The sequence below is a fragment of the Podarcis tiliguerta genome, assembly GCF_965153285.1.
Source record: "Podarcis tiliguerta genome assembly, chromosome: 12".
NCBI classification, from domain to species: Eukaryota; Metazoa; Chordata; class Lepidosauria; order Squamata; family Lacertidae; genus Podarcis; species Podarcis tiliguerta.
The window spans coordinates 4,463,345-4,482,645 of record NC_139545.1 but is presented as its reverse complement, the minus strand read 5'-3'; the positions used below and the strand labels follow the sequence as shown (position 1 = coordinate 4,482,645).

Genomic DNA, 19,301 nt, shown 5'->3' with positions numbered 1-19,301 from the left:
AATCAATGAAATTCAGAAGAAAATTGAGCTGTTTTTTTTGCTTGAGACTGTTTAAAAATTGGCGCAAATGTGTGTTCAGATAAGCTTTAAATTACAATTATGAAAAGATGTGGACTTTGCTATGGTACTTTAAGAATGTCAGAATGTCATTAAATCATGGAGGATTAAATAACCTTTGGGAATCTCTTTTTAACAGATGTTTCATTTTTAAGAAGTCAATATTTTCAACATCTGGGTCTCTGAGCATGACACATCCCTGAACAGTGTCATGCAAGGAAAAGGACCAAAATACAATACTTTGTTTGTTTAGTGTTTGAAATGTGTTTGTAATCAGCAAGTGTGTTAGTTCTAATTGTACTTAATCTTGTTGGATGCGTTCAGTTTTATATATGAAATATTTGCTTGCTTTGAGTTTTATTAAACTTGAGAAAGTTTAGTAGAAACTGGAGCAGAAACTGCCTGCTGGAAAATATGAGTTTTGATATCTGTGAGATGGTTTGTACTTAACACTAAACCATGGCTTACTGCTATGTGGATGATCCCAGGTGAACTGCTTGTGCGTCTTCTGCTTCAAGATTTCATTGAATCTTGGTTTAGGATTGTGCATGAACTATCCAATTTAAAAAGCCAACTTCATAAAGAATGGTTGGCTTTTTTGAAATAGGCTTCTTTTAAAATTGATCAGAACGTTTTAAACCAAATTTCCTACTTGGTTTTTAGCATGTTCTGGGCCATTGCTCCAATAAAGATAGGGAAAAATTCTTGCAAACTTTAAAACAATAGCTAATATATTTGAGACAATATTAGCATAAGAACAACATACTAGCAGTTGCAATGTCCAGCTTCTATGACCCAATATCTTATGCCCACACCTCCAGGGGAGTGTTCACTGTGAGATAGAATTGAATTGCATCTGGCCCAATGCATGATTTGGATACACAACACTGTCAAACATGGCATCCCTATGCTAGTAATAGTCAAGGAGCTATTTTTGGTCACTCTAAATCATTGTCAAACAATGGGGTTGGTCCCAAACACACTGTAGGGAGCACACCCCAGTTCCTTATTATTTACTAACCCCCATTGGTTATTATTGATATGGGGCCATCATGCTTGACTCTGTCTTGTACATGACTAGTTTGCATGTGGTTATGAAAGCCGTGATTATGGGTGTAATGATTTAACACCAGCAAGTGTTAATGCTGCTATAGAAAGTAAAACCTACAAGATCAGTATTATAAATATTGGAGGGAATTCCCTTCCCCATTATGGTTCTGCTGATATTCAGTGTTTGCAAAGTTAATTTTTCAAAAAGGGGGTCACATTTGACCCCATAGCAGTGGAGATACTACAAAAACTAGTGACTACCTTGTAACTGGGAATGGGGAAAAAGCCATTTTGCATTGAGCTGGACATTGCAACTTTCAGTATGTTATGTTAGCCTGATGGTTCTCTCAAAAAAACTATTTTTTTTGCAATTATTTTAAAGTTCAACTTTATTTTTATTGGACTATATTTCCATCTCAAACCTGTAATAATAACACATGCACCTTTATTACTGAAACTTGGAAGAAGGGCTTAGGATGGCCAGAATGAAAGTGAATCAGCCAGAGACCAGCATGGCTGGATTCAGGGAGGCATGCAGCTGTTTGCAATCTATCTGACAATCACGGTCCTCCTGAGCCATTGTTCCACAGTCACCCCACTTCACTGTACATGCAAACCAGAGAAACATTAGCCCTGTTATATTAGACCCCGATTCACAAGCAAAGATTTCCTTTTATTGCCGTAAGATTTGTCTCTCCGCTGGGGGAAAAAATGATAGTTGCAATCCCGTATTCCCTTGTCATGCTAGCGGTGAAATTATTCTCCTCGCACAGCAATTTACAAGGTGTTTTCAATAGCTTCAGAGCATCGTGAGTGGACCAAGTCTTCTTGGAATGGAAATGTGAAACTTCTACAAAATAATGCTAGAGATGCATTTGGCTTGACTTCTTATCTTAGTTTATGATGATTTCTAGACTTAAAAAAAACCCTTTATTTGTATGGATTTAACCTTTTTTGATGACCTTTTGCCATAGACAAAAAATTACGTGAGATGCAATAAAATTGACCAGTTTCACAGTACTTAATAGCAACTTTCTATCAGTGGTATGGCAGTAATTAAGAACTGCTAATCACAATGGCTGTATCCTGCCTCCAGTATCAGACAGAGGCAGTGTTCTTCTGCATAACAGTCATTGAGGAGCAACAGCTGTTCCCATTGCATCCCAAATTCTAGATCCATTTTAGACCGTGCTGAAGATTTTGTTTGTATTGAGATACCTTTTTTGCACTAAGGGGAGCTTTCCTGGTTATGGACTGGGTGGCTAAATAAGAATAAGAATAAGAATTTTATTATTTATACCCCGCCCATCTGGCTGGACGACTCCCAACAGAACACTAAAAACAGAATAAAACTTCAAACATTAAAAACTTCCTTAAACAGTGATGTCAGCCATTTATCTAATGGTCATTAGTTGTTGTTTTTTTAAAATTCAAACCAGATTAATCAAAGACTAGAATAAAAGCAGAGCAATAACTCTATGTGAAAGCTGCTTTTCTTCCCAATGATAATTCTTGTTCAGGATATCCTATGGCTTTCAGACATTGGAGATATTCCAAAGATTTGCTTTAGGCATCCCAAGTTACTGGAGCAGACCTAGTAGGATGCCTTAAGCTCTTTGATAAGCCGATTCTCATGCTATCTCACAAGCTGCCTTGGAAAGTACTTTCCATTTCAGATCTATCCCCAGTCATTTCCTGGTTTTCAGCACTTGTCTCTGCAAAGTAGCTGGTTGTCTGAAGCTTAGCAATGGAAGGATCTGCCAATTTTGGTTCTTTCCGTTTCTCCTTTCTCCTGTCTTAAATTCAGATCACCACATTACTGCACCCATTTGTAATTTTAAAGGGAAAAAATCCCATGAAGTTTATCAGCATATTAGTTTGAATTTCTCCTAATAAATTCTTTGCGGTTTTAACTCATGTACACATTTTTGCAAGCATTTCCCCCAGTATAATTGTTATGTACTGAGTTGAATAGGATCCAAACTGCAGCAGTCTGATTGGTCCTAGAACAATAGGATCCAAAAGGCAGCAGTCTGATTGGTCCTAAAACAATAGGATTCAGAATGCAGCAGTCTGATTGGTCCTAGAACAATGCAGCAGTATGATTGGTTGGCAGGAACCACCCAAACATGCTCCAGATAGAAGTGAATCCACAACCTGATTGGCTTAAAGTAGAATTCCGGAATTAGCCAATCATGTGCAGCCCATTGTGTAAATAATGTATATAAAGCAGATACTTTGAGGGGACATTCACTCATTCCTCCTCACCACTATGAGCTGATTAAAGAGCATGAAATCACTTTGCGACTCTTGAGTATATTTCAATAATGCATTTTAGATTTTCTCAAATATATTCATTTTTATGCACAGTTTCCCCTAATACATGTATTTTGGCTGGAGAACTGCATCACAAAATTTCAAAGGACGACTGCGGTTCTCACAGTGTTTAGGGAACAGCAAACTCGATAGACTGGGCTTTAAATGCAGAATCAAATTTCTCCCCCACCCCTGCTGGAGAGCCCACTCTGCTTTTTTTGTGAGCACAAGTAAGTGCAAGAAGGTTTCAACTGACTGGCTGCCCTTCAGCGGCACTCCTATGCCCTGGGCATCTCAGGTGTCCTTATGGGACTATCTGAGATGGTGCAGTATGGTTTAATATAGCTCTAGGCCACACAATCCGGGGGGGGGGGGGGAGGGAATCTGAATTGTGCTACTATAGCTATAATTCATATTGAAAATCAAATTTATATCTTCATGCTGCTTCGGAACTAAATAATAGAAATATTAAGTGCCCTGCAAAGAACATTATTAATTGGGGATGGAGGAAACCCCTTTTCAGTTGCGGAAAAGTTATTCAGAAAAATATCTGCATAACTTGACACTAAGATTTAATTGGGTTTTAATTGTGACTTGGAAACAAGTTGTTTCCTACTTAATGTGCAATGCATTGTTAAAGTGTTTGTCATGAGGCTGTGTGGCCACTAGATGTCATTCATGTAATCTCGTATGTTACAGCAAGCTTTTCTGGTTTGAGTTCCAAAAAGTTAATAAAGGCAATGTCAGAATTACCAGAATTATTTTTATTAAAATACATATATATACATGCTGATAGACTTTGACATGATATATTGTCATCAAATAAAGCTTATTCTTCTGCTGATTTTTTTCTTTAAATGTCAGTCAGCATTAGAATTTTACACAGTTTCTCTTCTTATGCAGTCAAACTGAACCAGTTTCTACAGTGCCCAACAGTCCCACACAAAGAGACGATGGCATTTGATCTTTAAATGCAGCGCAAGAGCTCACCTCACTTTCAATGCTTGCAGTAAGGTCTGAGTATCTAAGCTGTGGAAGGTGCATGCAGAATCAATCAGCCTGAAAAGATAATTTACATGATTTAACTGACTGGAGCTAGAGATGGCTTGGTGCAGCTATCACACAATAGACAGAAACTTTAGTATAAGCAGAAAGAGGGCTTACTTTGTGCTTAATCTAATTAAACCTTGCTGAAGTCCAACTGAAGACCAGTTTCAATGAAATTCTGCTTTGACATGAGACTTTATATTTTTTTCCAATCCCAACAACATGGGTGACCGCTGAACTGTTGTTACTGTGGAAAGTTCTAGGCTAAAAATCCAATTTCTGGCATCTTTGAAAAGTCTGTTGTGCTATTAGTCTTGATTGGAGCTGCCTTTTAAAACTGTTACCGCCAGATGCTAATAAGGCCGGGGTCATGTTAACATTATCATTGTAATTCTCAAGTGCTTGAAAATCCGGTGGAAAGACACTCTATGCAGACTTTTAGGTCCATGTTTAGGAGTGTTGACAAATTCTGCTCTGCCTTTCATAGTATACTGTAGAAGACATTCATTGAAAGCGCGTTCTCCTTCATGGAGAGCACGTGTTGCGGTGGGGGCCGCCAGGACACTCCAAAGTTGGGGGCGGGCTAATTGTTCATTGGCCACTGATGCGATTGGGACTTCCCTTGTTGTTGGGAAGAAGTTAATGTTGCCATTTGTTGATTGACAGCCAGAAATGCTAAAACTCCTTGCACGAGGCTAGGGCTTCCTCTTTTCGCCCGTGCATCGGATTGCCCGTCCCCCCCTCCCTAGAATTAGGGTTGTTCGCTTTGACCTTGCTATGCCTGTCATGGGGTCGTCTGCTCTTGGGGCAGGGGCCCGGTAGGAATTTTGTCCATCTGGCTGATTGGCTGGGGCCATTTGGTTTTTGCCTACTGCGTAGCAAATTGTCACAACTTGTAAGGTTGCGGTTAGGCATTCGTTTATGGTTTGGTTGGTTGAGGGGCAGTGGTTGAGTGCCTGCCCTTGGTAGGTTGAGTGCCTGCCCCTCTAATGCTGCTGCTGCAAGGGATTCCGTTAAAGGAATTGGGGGCTAACTATTGCTTGTCCACTCTGTCAAGGGGGCTTGGGCCATAGCAATGAGCTCCAGGTTGCATTTGGGGTGAGGGCAGGTTCCCTACTCTGCGTTACCCCCAGCTGTATTCCCCTATTCTGACTTTCGCATCGTGCGGAATGTCAGTCTGTCCCCCATGGTGGGGGCAGATAGTCGCAACCAATGCCTAAGCAACCACTCACAAATTTGTATTTTAATAAAGTTGTGGCCAAAATTATGCAAAAAATCTTAAACAAAAAATTCTGTGTGATGTGTGAGTTATTGGGGTGGCCCTGGGGACCCCGACACACAATATTTTACTATATTAAAAGTTGTTTTAAAAGTGCAAGCAAAGAAGCCGTAGTAATAGATGTGACTCCATATTCCGCCCAGCAACCTGTTGATATCTATATCATGATGGATAGCTTAGTCAGTAGAGCATGAAACTCTTAATTTCAGGGTTGTGGGTTCAAGCTCCACATTGGACAAAAGATTTCTGCATTGCAGGGGCTGGACCTCATGGTCATTTCCAACATTACAATTCTGTGATTCACATCATGTCAGTGTAAGCAGCGTAGAGATGGAAACCAGCTTAACAAGCCGTCTCCACTGTAGGGGGTTACTGGGTACATGCAATCTAGGACTCTATGACTCATTCTATGGTTTTATGATCAACTTTGGTTTATTTGCATGTCCCTTTCCATAGTAAACTGTGTTGAAAGTGGCTCGCCACATCAAACAGTCCCACACAATTCTTTTCTGTAATTTCCTACCTATGACGACACCTCTGAATCTTCTGCTGGTATGTTCTTTCAAACACATAAAGTTTTATGTCCCTTTCGTTCCCTCCCCAAGTGTGAAGGTCTTGTGTTTTGAGATCAGCACTTACATTTGTACAATCTAAAGCGTCGGCCTCATAATCTGTAAAACTGAGAATATCAGTTTACTACGATGGAATGTTTTTTCGGAAGGCTACTGGCCTAATACCCAAGACTCTGCAGCCATGAGCCACAGGGAGAAGTAAAAATGAGAAGGCTTGTTGAGCTAGAATGTGGTTCTAAATCAAGGCTACCTTGACCTGCCAAAGGGTCTGGAACAGTGTGTGGATGTGACAGGTGGCTTGATGTTTAGTGTATGCCCCTGGGCACCTAATTGTAAGTATTAAAGTGGCTAAGGGGGCAAACTAGGAAATTCTGCTTTCAGGCTCTAAAACTTTGCTTCATGTTGTCTCCACTGGCCCCCTTTTCTCTCTGTCCCCCCTCTCCCTTCTATTTCACAGCTGGTCATATAAAGTAATTGGGTAGATCAGGTAAAGGCAACTAGGGAGAGATGCACTGGAAACACAGCAAATCCATGCAAGGTTTCTGGAAAGCAGAAACAACATCAAGTTAAAACAGAGCGAGTATTTTCTTTATGCTTAAAGTTTCATAAAGCAAACAATAATAGTTGAGAGCAAATTAGTTTTATAGATAAGATTTCTTTTACCAATACTTAAATGAGCATGGTTGGGATGTTGCCAGGATATTACATATCGCTCAACAAGATTACAGAGAAATCCCAGACATGCACCAGAGAACCATTAAATTTAACATTTCTAAAATATATTTTCAACAGCTCAGGACTTGTTTGAATATTGCTGCCACCTGTAGTCCCCCCTCCCAGCTTCCTAATTGTTAGAAACCAATCAAATATAAGAACTCGCAAATTTTATCAGTTTATAAAATGTTTTAACAACCATGCCCACTGTATTTCTTGTGTTAGAGGAAACAGAGAATCTTCAGATTAGTTAGTTCCTTCTTTGAAAATCAAATCTTCAGAGAACATGGACCAGAAATTTCAATTTTAAGTTCTTTGAGAATTCTCAGGTGGATGCCATTCAGACCTGGCAATTTCTCAGTTTTTATTTTGTCTATTAGGCCTACATCTTCATTTTTCATCACCACTGTTTTTCTTACTTCTGCAGACTCACCTCCTGCAAAAGTTAGTTCATACAGTAGGATCTGCCCTCCACTGTGAAGACAGAAGCAAAGAAATCATTTCCCTTCTCTGAAAGCTCTTTATTCTCCTTCACAACTCCTTTGACTCCCTTGTCATTCAAGGTCCAACTGCCTCCGTAGATGGTTTCCTGCTACTAATATAGTTAAAGAACTGCTTGTCGGTCTTAATGTTTGTTTTTCTTTTTGTTCTCTTCATTTGGACAAGACTTCCATTTTTGAAGGAAGCCTTCTTGCCTCTAATATCTTCTTTGACTTTGTTCATTAACGAAGCCGGTGTTCTCTTGGTCCTCATTGTACCTTTCCTGAACTTCGATATAAATTCATGTTGAGTATCTAATATTGCAGTCTTTAAGAAAGCATTTTGAGGTTTTTTTGTTCCTATTGATTTTGCTTTTCAACTTCCTTTTTACCAGCCTCTTTTGAAATCAAATGTGACCATTTTGGGTTTCCTTGGCAATTGGCCATTTACATGTATATTTAACTTAACAGCACTAGGGACACTGATGCCAGTTGGTTCAACAACTCTTACACCATGCACCAGGGCATCACTCAAGGTCTGCCTGGCCCTGTGTTTCATTTCAGAGAAAGCTACCTTGGAGGTCCTGACTTTCAGCATCCCACCCAGCCCCCTTAACTTGGCTTCCAGGATGTAAAGTTACATTAATCAGACTGAATAGTAAACTTTTGGGGAAGAGAGTTTGGGAACCATCTTTAGAGAGGATAACATCCTGGGGCAAAGAGGAATGTAAACATTATGACAATATGTAGCTTATAAAATGCTGCTATACTGATTTACCTTGCAGGATTTGCTATGATGATTCTTCCTATGATTTCTTGCTCGCTTGCTAGCACAAATGTGTATTTGAATTGTTTGTACCTTTGGTATTTGATGACAGTGCAGTCCAAATGTAGAATGTTACTAAAGTTAAGAAAAATATCTCAGGCCGTCAAACCAATACTTGCTTAGAATTGTCTACACTTGATTGACAGTGGCTCTTCAGGATTATTTCCCAACCCTACCCAGAGATAGAAGGGGATGAATCGAGGAGATTTTGCTTACAAAGCAGATGCCAAAGCTCTAAGGGTCATTCTATATCAACTTTTTTACCTCATGTCATCTAATTTTCTTAATATTTTGTACACTTGTTGAATGATCAAAACTAAGTTTAAATCTAAAATTTTAATTTTTTATCTCATCCCATTTTTGAGTTATGAGGGTTTGCAATTTTTTAAAAAATTAATAACAGTTTTGGCCTTGCTGGACTACACAAAAACCTTAAAAGCTCAGGCCAGAACTGAGATACTGGGTTTTTAGTTTTTAGTCAAAACTAAAAACACCAGTCTCTCCAGAACTTCATGGGCTTTAATATGAAATGTCACATGATGGACTTACTTTAAATTTTAAATTTAAGTTACAAAATGGAAAAAGTGATTAAAACAATTAATATGATTAAAAGATTCCAAAAACATAAGTATTGATTATTTAATATTTCTAAGAGCCACCTGCGAAATTTCATCTTGGGATTTCAGTGGGATCACTTTAAAGAAATACGTTGTACATACATGTCTGCCTTATTAGGTTCTATTTAGGATAAATGGGTCTTCTTGGAGTAAAATATAACAGAATAAACAAGACTTCAAACTGTAATATCAGTTACTTCAGGTATTTTTTTAGAAAGTTATGCAATTAAAAGGTTCCTGAGAAGCTAGTCAGGCTTTTCTTGTAAAAATGTGTTCCAAAGTAGAGTGATGCAGTTCTATTGATAGAATTAACGCTTTGAAATAATTCTTATTAGTACATTACAAAAAAATGCACATCAAACAAAATTATGACACTTTCCACAGCAGTTTTGTTTGATATGCATTTTGTTGTAATGTACTAACAAGAATTCTTCCTCTTTCTTCCTCTATCCACTTTTGTTCTGCTTATGTTTGGTTTTTCAGGTCCTCTACTCTGGATTGGGACGTGAGTGGTGCTGTGGGGTAAACCACCAGAGCCTAGGGCTTGCCGATCAGAAGATTGGTGGCTCAAATCCCCGCGACGGGGTGAGCTCCCATTGCTCGGTCCCAGCTCCTGCCAACCTAGCAGTTTGAATGCATGTCAAAGTGCAAGTAGATAAATAGGTACCACACTGGCAGGAAGGTAAACGGCGTTTCCATGCGCTGCTCTGGTTTCGCCAGAAGCGGCTTAGTCATGCTGGCCACATGACCCGGAAGCTGTACGCCGGCTTCCTTGGCCAATAAAGCGAGATGAGCGCCGCAACCCCAGAGTCAGACACGACTGGACCTAATGGTCAGGGGTCCCCTTACCTTTACCTTTACTCTGGGTTAATGAGGGTACACATAGGAAGGTGATGGATGGAAGGTAAAAAAGGGAGAGGCCGGAAAGGTGAGAGCTGGGAGGGTTTACCTGCTTCTATGTGAGACAAAGGTTAAGATCTACCACTGATAGAGGGCTTTCTGTTTTTATCCTTTCTCTTTTCTGTTGATTTATTTTCATTATTATTTAGGTTAATCTGTACTCTGAGCTGAAAGTTTCAATAATAATAAAAAGTTGGGTGCTTTGGAGGGTTTCTGGGCTTGTCACTATCAGGCACCCCAAGCCAAAGGGCACTTTGTAGTCGTCATGATTTAGACATTTAAAAGAACCCTGCTGAAAATGTAACTAATTCTGATTATTCTAAGGTGGTTGTTTTTGTTACTCTTACTCATTATTGTGTTGGATCGTGAGGTGTGTGTGTGATGCCCCAAGGGATGGAGGTGACATCGGAATTCTTCCCCGCCAAGCTCAAATGCACCTTCCCCATGGCGGGCAGACGTCGTGATGAGACGCAGCAGCTGCAAGCTCTCCCCTGCTCTGAGGCTGCGGCACCAGGAGTGGGAGCAAGTGGCAGAACATAGTCTGGGATCATTGTGTTGGCAGCAGATCCCAGCTATGCCATCTGCCTGCATTGTAGGAAACAGCTGAGCAGGGGGAAGTTTTCAGAGCTCTGCACCACCTCACTTCATGACGCACCTGCTCAGACAGCAGCACCGGTCCCTTTTCCTTGGGGAAGAGTCAGAGAAGTTGGACAAGAGTGGCCAAGAGGCATGTGGGGCAGAGTGAGAACTCCCCCTTTCGCTTTCACGTGTCCAAGGATTAGTTTAGGCGGGTGGCTAGGGAAGGTTTTGAGTCCTCTGCACCAGCTTTCTCCTCAAATCAAAACATTGATTTAGTGTCCATAGACAAAATCACAAGAAGGAAAATGAATCCATTTGACTTCTCTCCTCACCAGATTCATACTTAAAGGTGCCCAGCACAAAGGAGAAATTTGTCTGAAATGTCTTCTGTTTCAAACCGAGTGCCTTCCCAACCCCAGGGGACACAGCAGGACTCCTTTGTAACCACCATCAAACTGTAAAGGCTTCCTGGGTGCGAAAACAAGAACAGCTAGCCTTCTGAAATTCGGCAGGGTTCTTCCCGTGCTTGCAGATCTCATCCCATCCTGCCACAAAATATAAAAAAGTTGTTAGCCGTTTCCTTTTAGTTGCCCCAGAGAAAAGCCTCTGGACCTATTTGCCTGAAATTTGGCAGGTTGTATCCATTCTGCAGGGACTATTATGCCTGAAAATTTATCTACTTCTGTCAGAAGGTGAACAGTTATAGTGGTTTTCCAATAGCAAATGGATAAGCTTCGTTTCCCCTTCATGGATCACTGCCTTGCCGTGGTGAAGGGGCTTGAAGAACTCAGAGAAGCTATGAACTATGCCGAGCAGGGCACCCAAGATGAACAGGTCATAGTGGAGAGTTTTGACCAAACGTGATCCATCTGGAGCAGGAATCGGCAAGCCACTCCAGTATCCCTGCCAAGAAAACTCCATGGACAAAGACAACAGGCATATAAAAGTTATGACGCTGGAAGATGAGCCCCTCAGGTCGGAAGGCGTCCAACATGCTACTGGGGAAGAGCGGAGGACAAGTACAAGTAGATCCAGAGCTGATGAAGCGGCTGGGCCAAAGCCGAAAGGACGCTCAGTTGCGGATATGCATGGAAGCGAAAGGAAAGTCCAATGCTGTAAAGAAAAATATTGCATAGGAACCTGGAATGTAAGAACCATGAACCTGGGTAAGTTGGATGTGGTCAAAAATGAGATGGCAAGAATAAATATTGACATTCTGGGCATCAGTGAACTAAAATGGACGGTAATGGGCGAATTCAGTTCGGATGACCATAATATCTACTACTGTGGGCAAGAAAGCCGCAAAAGAAATGGAGTGGCCCTCATAGTCAACAAAAGAGTGGCGAAAGCTGTACTGGGATGCAATCTCAAAAATGATAGAATGATCTCGATACGAATCCAAGGCAGACCTTTTAACATAACAATAATCCAAGTTTATGCACCAACTACTGGTGCTGAAGAAACTGAAATTGACCAATTCTATGAAGACTTACAACACCTTATAGAAGTGACACCAAAGAAGGATGTTCTTCTCATTATAGGGGATTGGAATGCTAAAGTAGGGAATCAAGAGATAAAAGGAACAACTGGCAAATTTGGTCTTGGAATTCAAAACGAAGCAGGGCAAAGGCTAATAGAGTTCTGTCAAGAGAACAAGCTGGTCATCACAAACCCTCTTTTCCAACAACACAAGAGACGACTCTACACATGGACATCACCAGATGGGCAGCATCGAAATCAGATTGATTATATTCTCTGCAGCCAAAGATGGAGAAGCTCTATACAGTCCGCAAAAACAAGACCTGGAGCTGACTGCGGCTCAGATCATCAGCTTCTTATAGCAAAATTCAAGCTTAAACTGAAGAAAGTAGGAAAAACCACTGGGCCGGTAAGATACAATCTAAACCAAATCCCTTATGAATACACAGTGGAAGTGAGGAACAGGTTTAAGGATTTAGATTTGCTGGACAGAGTGCCTGAAGAACTATGGATGGAGGCTCGAAACATTATACAGGAGGCAGCAACGAAAACCATCCCAATGAAAAGGAAATGCAAGAAAGCAAAGTGGCTGTCCAATGAGGCCTTACAAATAGCAGGGGAGAGAAGGCAAGCAAAATGCAAGGGAGACAGAGAAAGATACAGGAAATTGAATGCAGAATTATAAAAAATAGCAAGGAGAGACAAGAAGGCCTTCTTAAATGAGCAATGCAAAGAAATAGAGGAAAACAACAGAATGGGAAGAACCAGAGATCTGTTCAAGAAAATTGGAGATATGAAAGGAACATTTCGTTCAAAGATTACCATAATAAAGGACAAAAGTGGTAAGGACCTAACAGAAGCAGAAGACATCAAGAAGAGGTGGCAAGAATACACAGAGGAATTATACCAGAAAGATATGGATGCCTCGTACACCCCAGGTAGTGTGGTTGCTGACCTTGAGCCAGACATCCTGGAGAGTGAAGTCAAATGGGCCTTAGAAAGCACTGCAAATAACAAGGTCAGTGGAAGTGATGGTATTCCAGCTGAACTATTTAAAATTTTAAACGATGATGCTGTTAAGGTGCTACACTCAATATGCCAGCAAGTTTGGAAAACTCAGCAGTGGCCAGAGGATTGGAGAAGATCAGTCTACATCCCAATCCCAAAGAAGGGCAGTGCTAAAGAATGCTCCAAGTACCGCACAATTTCACTCATTTCACACGCTAGCAAGGTTATGCTTAAAATTCTACAAGGAAGGCTCAAGCAGTATGTGAACCGAGAACTCCCAGAAGTGCAAGCTGGATTTAGAAGAGGCAGAGGAACCAGAGACCAAATTGCAAACATGTGCTGGATTATGGAGAAAGCTAGAGAGTTCCAGAAAGACATCTACTTCTGCTTCATTGACTATGCAAAAGCCTATGACTGTGTCGACCACAGCAAACTATGGCAAGTTCTTAAAGAAATGGGAGTGCCTGATCACCTCATCTGTCTCCTGAGAAATCTCTATGTGGGACAAGAAGCTACAGTTAGAACTGGATATGGAACAACTGATTGGTTCAAAATTGGGAAAGGAGTACGACAAGGCTGTATTTTGTCTCCCTGCTTATTTAACTTATATGCAGAATTCATCATGCGAAAGGCTGGGCTGGATGAATCCCTAGCCGGAATTAAGATTGCCGGAGGAAATATCAACAACCTCAGATATGCAGATGACACAACCTTGATGGCAGAAAGTGAGGAGGAATTAGGGTGAAAGAGGAGAGCGCAAAATATGGTCTGAAGCTCAACATCAAAAAAACGAAGATCATGGCCACTGGGCCCATCACCTCCTGGCAAATAGAAGGGGAGGAAATGGAGGCAGTGAGAGATTTTACTTTCTTGGGCTCCATGATCACTGCAGATGGTGACAGCAGCCACGAAATTAAGAGACGCCTGCTTCTTGGGAGGAAAGCAATGACAAACCTAGACAGCATCTTAAAAAGTAGAGACATCACCTTGCCAACAAAGGTCCGTATAGTAAAAGCTATGGTTTTCCCAGTAGTGATGTATGGAAGTGAGAGCTGGATCATAAAGAAGGCTGATCGCCGAAGAATTGACGCTTTTGAATTATGGTGCTGGAGAAGACTCTTGAGAGTCCCATGGACTGCAAGAAGATCAAATGCATCCATTCTTAAGGAAATCAGCCCTGAGTGCTCACTGGAAGGACAGATCGTGAAGCTGAGGCTCCAATACTTTGGCCACCTCATGAGAAGAAAAGACTCACTGGAAAAGACCCTGATGTTGGGAAAGATGGAGGGCACAAGGAGAAGGGGACGACAGAGGACAAGATGGTTAGACAGTGTTCTCGAAGCTACAAACATGAATCTGACCAAACTGCGGGTGGCAGTGGAAGACAGGAGTGCCTGGCGTGCTCTGGTCCATGGGGTCACGAAGAGTCGGACACGACTGAACGACTAAACAACAACAACAACAACAAGCTTCGTTTATTTCTGAAGTGGACTTGGACCCCAAGCTGAATTGGGTGGTGCTTCAGACTGAAGCAGGCTGTCTTATGACATGCCAAATCAAGGTCCAAGCTGAATCTTGTGGTCCTTGTGCACACCTAGAATAAACCTAACAGAACCTCATGTTTTCCCTGAAAATCTCCAGTGAATATCCTCGGGTTGTGTTCAGATACTTCCTAAGGGTACACCTTTAATACCTTCCACCAATATGACCTTCCCATGCTCCATTGTCCACACACACTTATCTACACAAGTGCAAAGAGTGGATTGCTTGCACCTTCCAGATAAGGCAGTGTCCTAGAAGTTACTGTCTAAGGAACAAAAGGCTAATAAAATTGCATCTTCAGGAAGCACAAAGGCCCTCATTCCAACAGCTGTTTAAAGCAGCAGCAAAGCTTGTGATAGGGGCCCTTGCTAACACCTGGTGCTAAGCCACAACATGCAGCAAGAGTAAGAATAAGAAATAGCCAAAGTGCTTGTCCACCAGGCTTGATTAATATGGATATCTGTGACACTTCGAATTAATGAGGTTGTATCTCATTTATTGTTGTTCTCCTCCTTAAGGCATTTTGTGCCCTGATAGACCTTTGCTAACCTTTATATAACATTTCATATTCGAGAAGTGGCAGTCAGGCAGAGCAAAATCCGTTGTTTCCTATTTTAGCACCAGAGTCTTAATTTATCCATTGCAATGACTCACCAAATGTTTATCTTTCCAAGCTGCTATCCTTTAAAAAATTGCTGTTTTTTTTTAAAAAAAATAATCTGGCCATATGTCAGGGGCTATTTGTTGCTAATTTTGTTTGTGTGTGGCAGAGCAGTAGAAACACCACCACTGGGTCTATTCAGTGGGCAATTTCCACAATAAATGTTTTAATTTTAGTTGAGGGTTTCCACAACTTCCCTCTCTCCCTTGTGTGTACATGCACACTCAAAACCAAAGGACTTCTATCATTATAGCTAGATGCCTGTTCCCTTTCAGCCTCAAATAACCATATTACGCTTCTTTTAAATAAAGGCCTTCCCTCTATCTCAACAAAGATATACCGCTTGTGGCACTTGTATATTGCACAGAAAGGTTGACAGAAATCCTAGTTGTTGGATCCTCCGTTTGGGGGTGGCCTTGTTTTGGTAATGATCAACTTGTATGACTCCAGTCTGTGTCTAGAACAGGGGTCAGCAACCTTTTTCAGCAGGGGGCTGGTCCACCGTCCCTCAGACCATGTGGTGGGCCAGACTATATTTTTTTTGGGGGGGGGGGGGAATGAATGAATTCCTATGCCCCACAAATAACCCACAGATGCATTTTAAATAAAAGCACACATTCTACTCATGTAAAAACACACTGATTCCTGGACCGTCCGTGGGCCGGATTGAGAAGATGATTGGGCCGCATCTGACCCCTGGGCCTTAGGTTGCCTACCCCTGGTCTAGAGCCCTGGTTTGTATTGTGATTTGCAGCTCATACTCCTTGGAAGAGAGGATTGTATTCCCAACACATCCATGGTCTATCACTGTTTGTGCTTCACTGCTAGTTTTCTTGTCCACAGTCAAGCACCCCATTAATGAGAGGTTTAACCTCGTGCTCCCTCTTCAACTGGCTCAAGGAGCCGAAGCCAGATTGTTGACCAGGGCTACATATTGGGAGTATACAACATTGATACAACAGCTCCACTTGCTTCTTCATAGCTCCTTCATAGAAACCTGCTCGGGCTCTGAGATCTTCGGGAGCTGAGGGAGGCCCTTCTCTGGGTCCCACCACCTCACAGGCACCTTTAGTGGGGACGCAAGAGAGGGTCTTCTTGGTGGCTGCTTCCAGACTTCAGAACTCCTTCCCTAGAGAAATTAGACTGGCTCCCTCCTTGTTGTCCTTCTGTCCATAGCTGAAGACTCTCTTTTTCCAACAGGTTTTTAAGGAAAGAACTGGTACTGTGATGTTTTTATTGTAATGAACTGCATATTTTAATAGATATTTATATATGTTCTCTCTCTATATATCTTATAGGTATCGATATCAATATAGATACCCTCTCTTCTTTTATTTTTATTATTTTATTATTTATTGAATTTATATTCCGCCCTACACCCGGAGGTCTCAGGGCAGTTCACAGAAAAAAATCAACATAACAACTACAGTTTTTAACTGTTTTTGTGTTAGCTCTAAGCTGCCTTAAGTCCCTGTCATGGAAAAAGGCGGGATATAAATAATAATAATAATAATAATAATAATAATAATAATAATAATAAATGCATAGAAGCCAGTGGCTGTCAGGGCTGAACAGTAAAGGTAAAGGACCCCTGCCAGTTAAATCCAGTCACGAACGACTCTGGGGCTGCGGTGCTCATCTCGCTTTACTAGCCAAGGGAGCCGACGTTTGTCCACAGATGGTTTGTCCGGGTCATGGGGCCAGCATGACTAAGCCGCTTCTGGCGAAACCAGAGCAGCGCACGGAAACGCTGTTTACCTTCCCGCCAGAGCGGTACCTATTTATCTACTTGCACTTTTGGGCGTGCTTTTGAACTGTTGGGGGGCAGGAGCAGGGACCGAGCAATGGGAGCTCACCCTGTCGTGGGGATTCGAACTGCCGACTTTCTGATCGGCAAGCCCTAGGCTCAGTGGTTTAGAGTCAAGAGCAGAAACCAGAAGCTAGGAGTCGTGCTACAGCATCATATTCCTTTCTGTGTGTTGATATGTAATGAAAGTGCATTTATGCTCACAAATTAATTACAAAAAATTGTCTTAATCGAAGAAAAGTACAAACGTATGATATCATGATTGCGTAGGCATAAGCAGCTGGGCATCTATATCTCCATGTGTGAACATCTGCTTATCTTCCCCTGTTGATGCTCAGTATCAATTAAACAGTGAAACGTGGAAAGTTATTTTCAAACAATTTTTTAAAAATAACATTTGGCTGCATCACAGCCCTCTTTCTAATGCCAAATTATTCTTGCATATGGCAGTCCCCTTAGCTTCCAGCAATGGTATATGTGTCCAAAAAGAAAACAAAACATTTTAAAGGAAAGATCACGAGGTTGCATAATTTGGAACTCAAACTAATAAATCTAGCCAGACCTGTTCTAATATGTGGCAGTTTAAAAATTATTAGATTAGGTTGACCTTGCAAGCAGGTGCTTATGCAAGTATTATTGGCTAGAGAAGCAGAATTAAAAGATGCTGAAATCTATTCAGTATTTCATCACCCATTCAAATAAAGCTACCCAACGAAAGTCATGATGTCCTCTGAAGAAAGGGAAAAGACATTTGTAAAAATTGCAGGGGATTTGCAATTACATATGACATAATAGTCCTGGATTCATTCATGTAGACCTAAGTCCCATTTGATTTTGGTAGTCTTAATTACTTCACAAGGTGTGTATTAAGATCCATTTAACTTTCTTACCCAATGGTTGCCATTAATCTGATTTGAATTGATTTTATAATGAAATGATTTTAGAATGTTGTTTCATTTTAATGTTGTTAGCTGCTCTGAGCCCAGTTTCAGCTGGGGAGGGTGGGATATAAATTTATTATTATTATTATTATTATTATTATTATTATTATTATTACCTTGGTTGGTGAGCACCTGGAATTGGGTATGGATGCCATTTATTCTTTTCATTGGGATTCCAGGTTTGTAGGCAGCTTTGGGTTGCCTTGGGCAATATAAGGCAACTAACAAATTTAATAAATACAGTAATAACAACAGTACTAACACCCCACTTCCTTAAGCAGCGAGAAGTCTAGGGTTTATGCAACTGGGCTTATTTTAATTTGGAAGAGAGAGCACTGGAGACGTAGAGTGTCTTTGTAATATTTGATTTATTCACAAACATACAAGCATAGCACATAGCCGTGAGCAAATCTTATGCCAAGCCTGCAAGTGCAAGTTATGCAGAGCATTCTCCAAGGCTGCACCCCAGTTTCACCTAAAAGCGCTCAACTGTCTTTCCCAAAATCAAACTGCAAATGTGTTTCCAAACGCTTTGGCTTCCCGTAGCTGGAGAAGTTCACTTACCCCAAGCAGTTGCGGAAATTACCGTATTTTTCGCTCTATAAGACGCACCAGACCATAAGACGCACCTAGTTTTAGGAGGAGGAAAACAAGAAAGAAAAAATTCTGAATCCCGGAAGCCAGAACAGCAAGAGGGATCGCTGCGCAACGAAAGCAGTGATTCCTCTTGCTGTTCTGGCTTCTGGGATAGCTGCGCAGCCTGCATTCGCTCCATAAGACGCACACACATTTCCCCTTACTTTTTAGGAGGGAAAAAGTGAGTCTTATAGAGCAAAAAATACGGTATGTCCCAGGGAGAGTCAGCGTTTCTTGATTAACAAGGAATGTTAACACACTCTTGTCAAATCTCTGGCTACCCATTGAAAGATACGGAAGGAATTACCATAGTGATAAGTGTATTCACAGTAATCAGCATAGCCAAACTCAAGCATGTAGCCTTCATGGTTATTGTTTTATTTATTTATCTCATTTATATATGGCACTTTAAGCAAATAATAATAATAGTCCTAGGGTATCATAAACACATTTGTTGTAGCTGTGAAATTCTTTCAAATGTTGCTTATGGGACCAGCAGGGGGCTACACCTATCATTATCAGATATTTTAAGAGGTGTTCAAATTAAGCCCTCCACACGCACATCCAACGTATGCGGGGACGAGATGTATCATGCCAGGCAGTCTATCTCCAATGATGCAATCTTCCAAGTGATTGATTATAAGCCAGTATTTATTTAAAAGAACTGTAGAATTTGAATGTACCCTGAGGGCCACCTAGTTCAACCCTCGGCAGTGCAGAAATCTTTTGCCCAATGTGGGGCTCGAACTAACCCTGAGATTAAAGGGTCTTACGCTCTACCGACTGAGCTA

General features: G+C 41.2%; 1 protein-coding gene across 3 annotated transcripts in view; it reads left to right on the top strand.

Annotated features, from left to right (window-relative positions):
* SUGCT (succinyl-CoA:glutarate-CoA transferase) overlaps positions 1–19,301 on the top strand; it is a 320,741-nt gene that overhangs the window by 58,081 nt on the left and 243,359 nt on the right. The window lies entirely within an intron of this gene.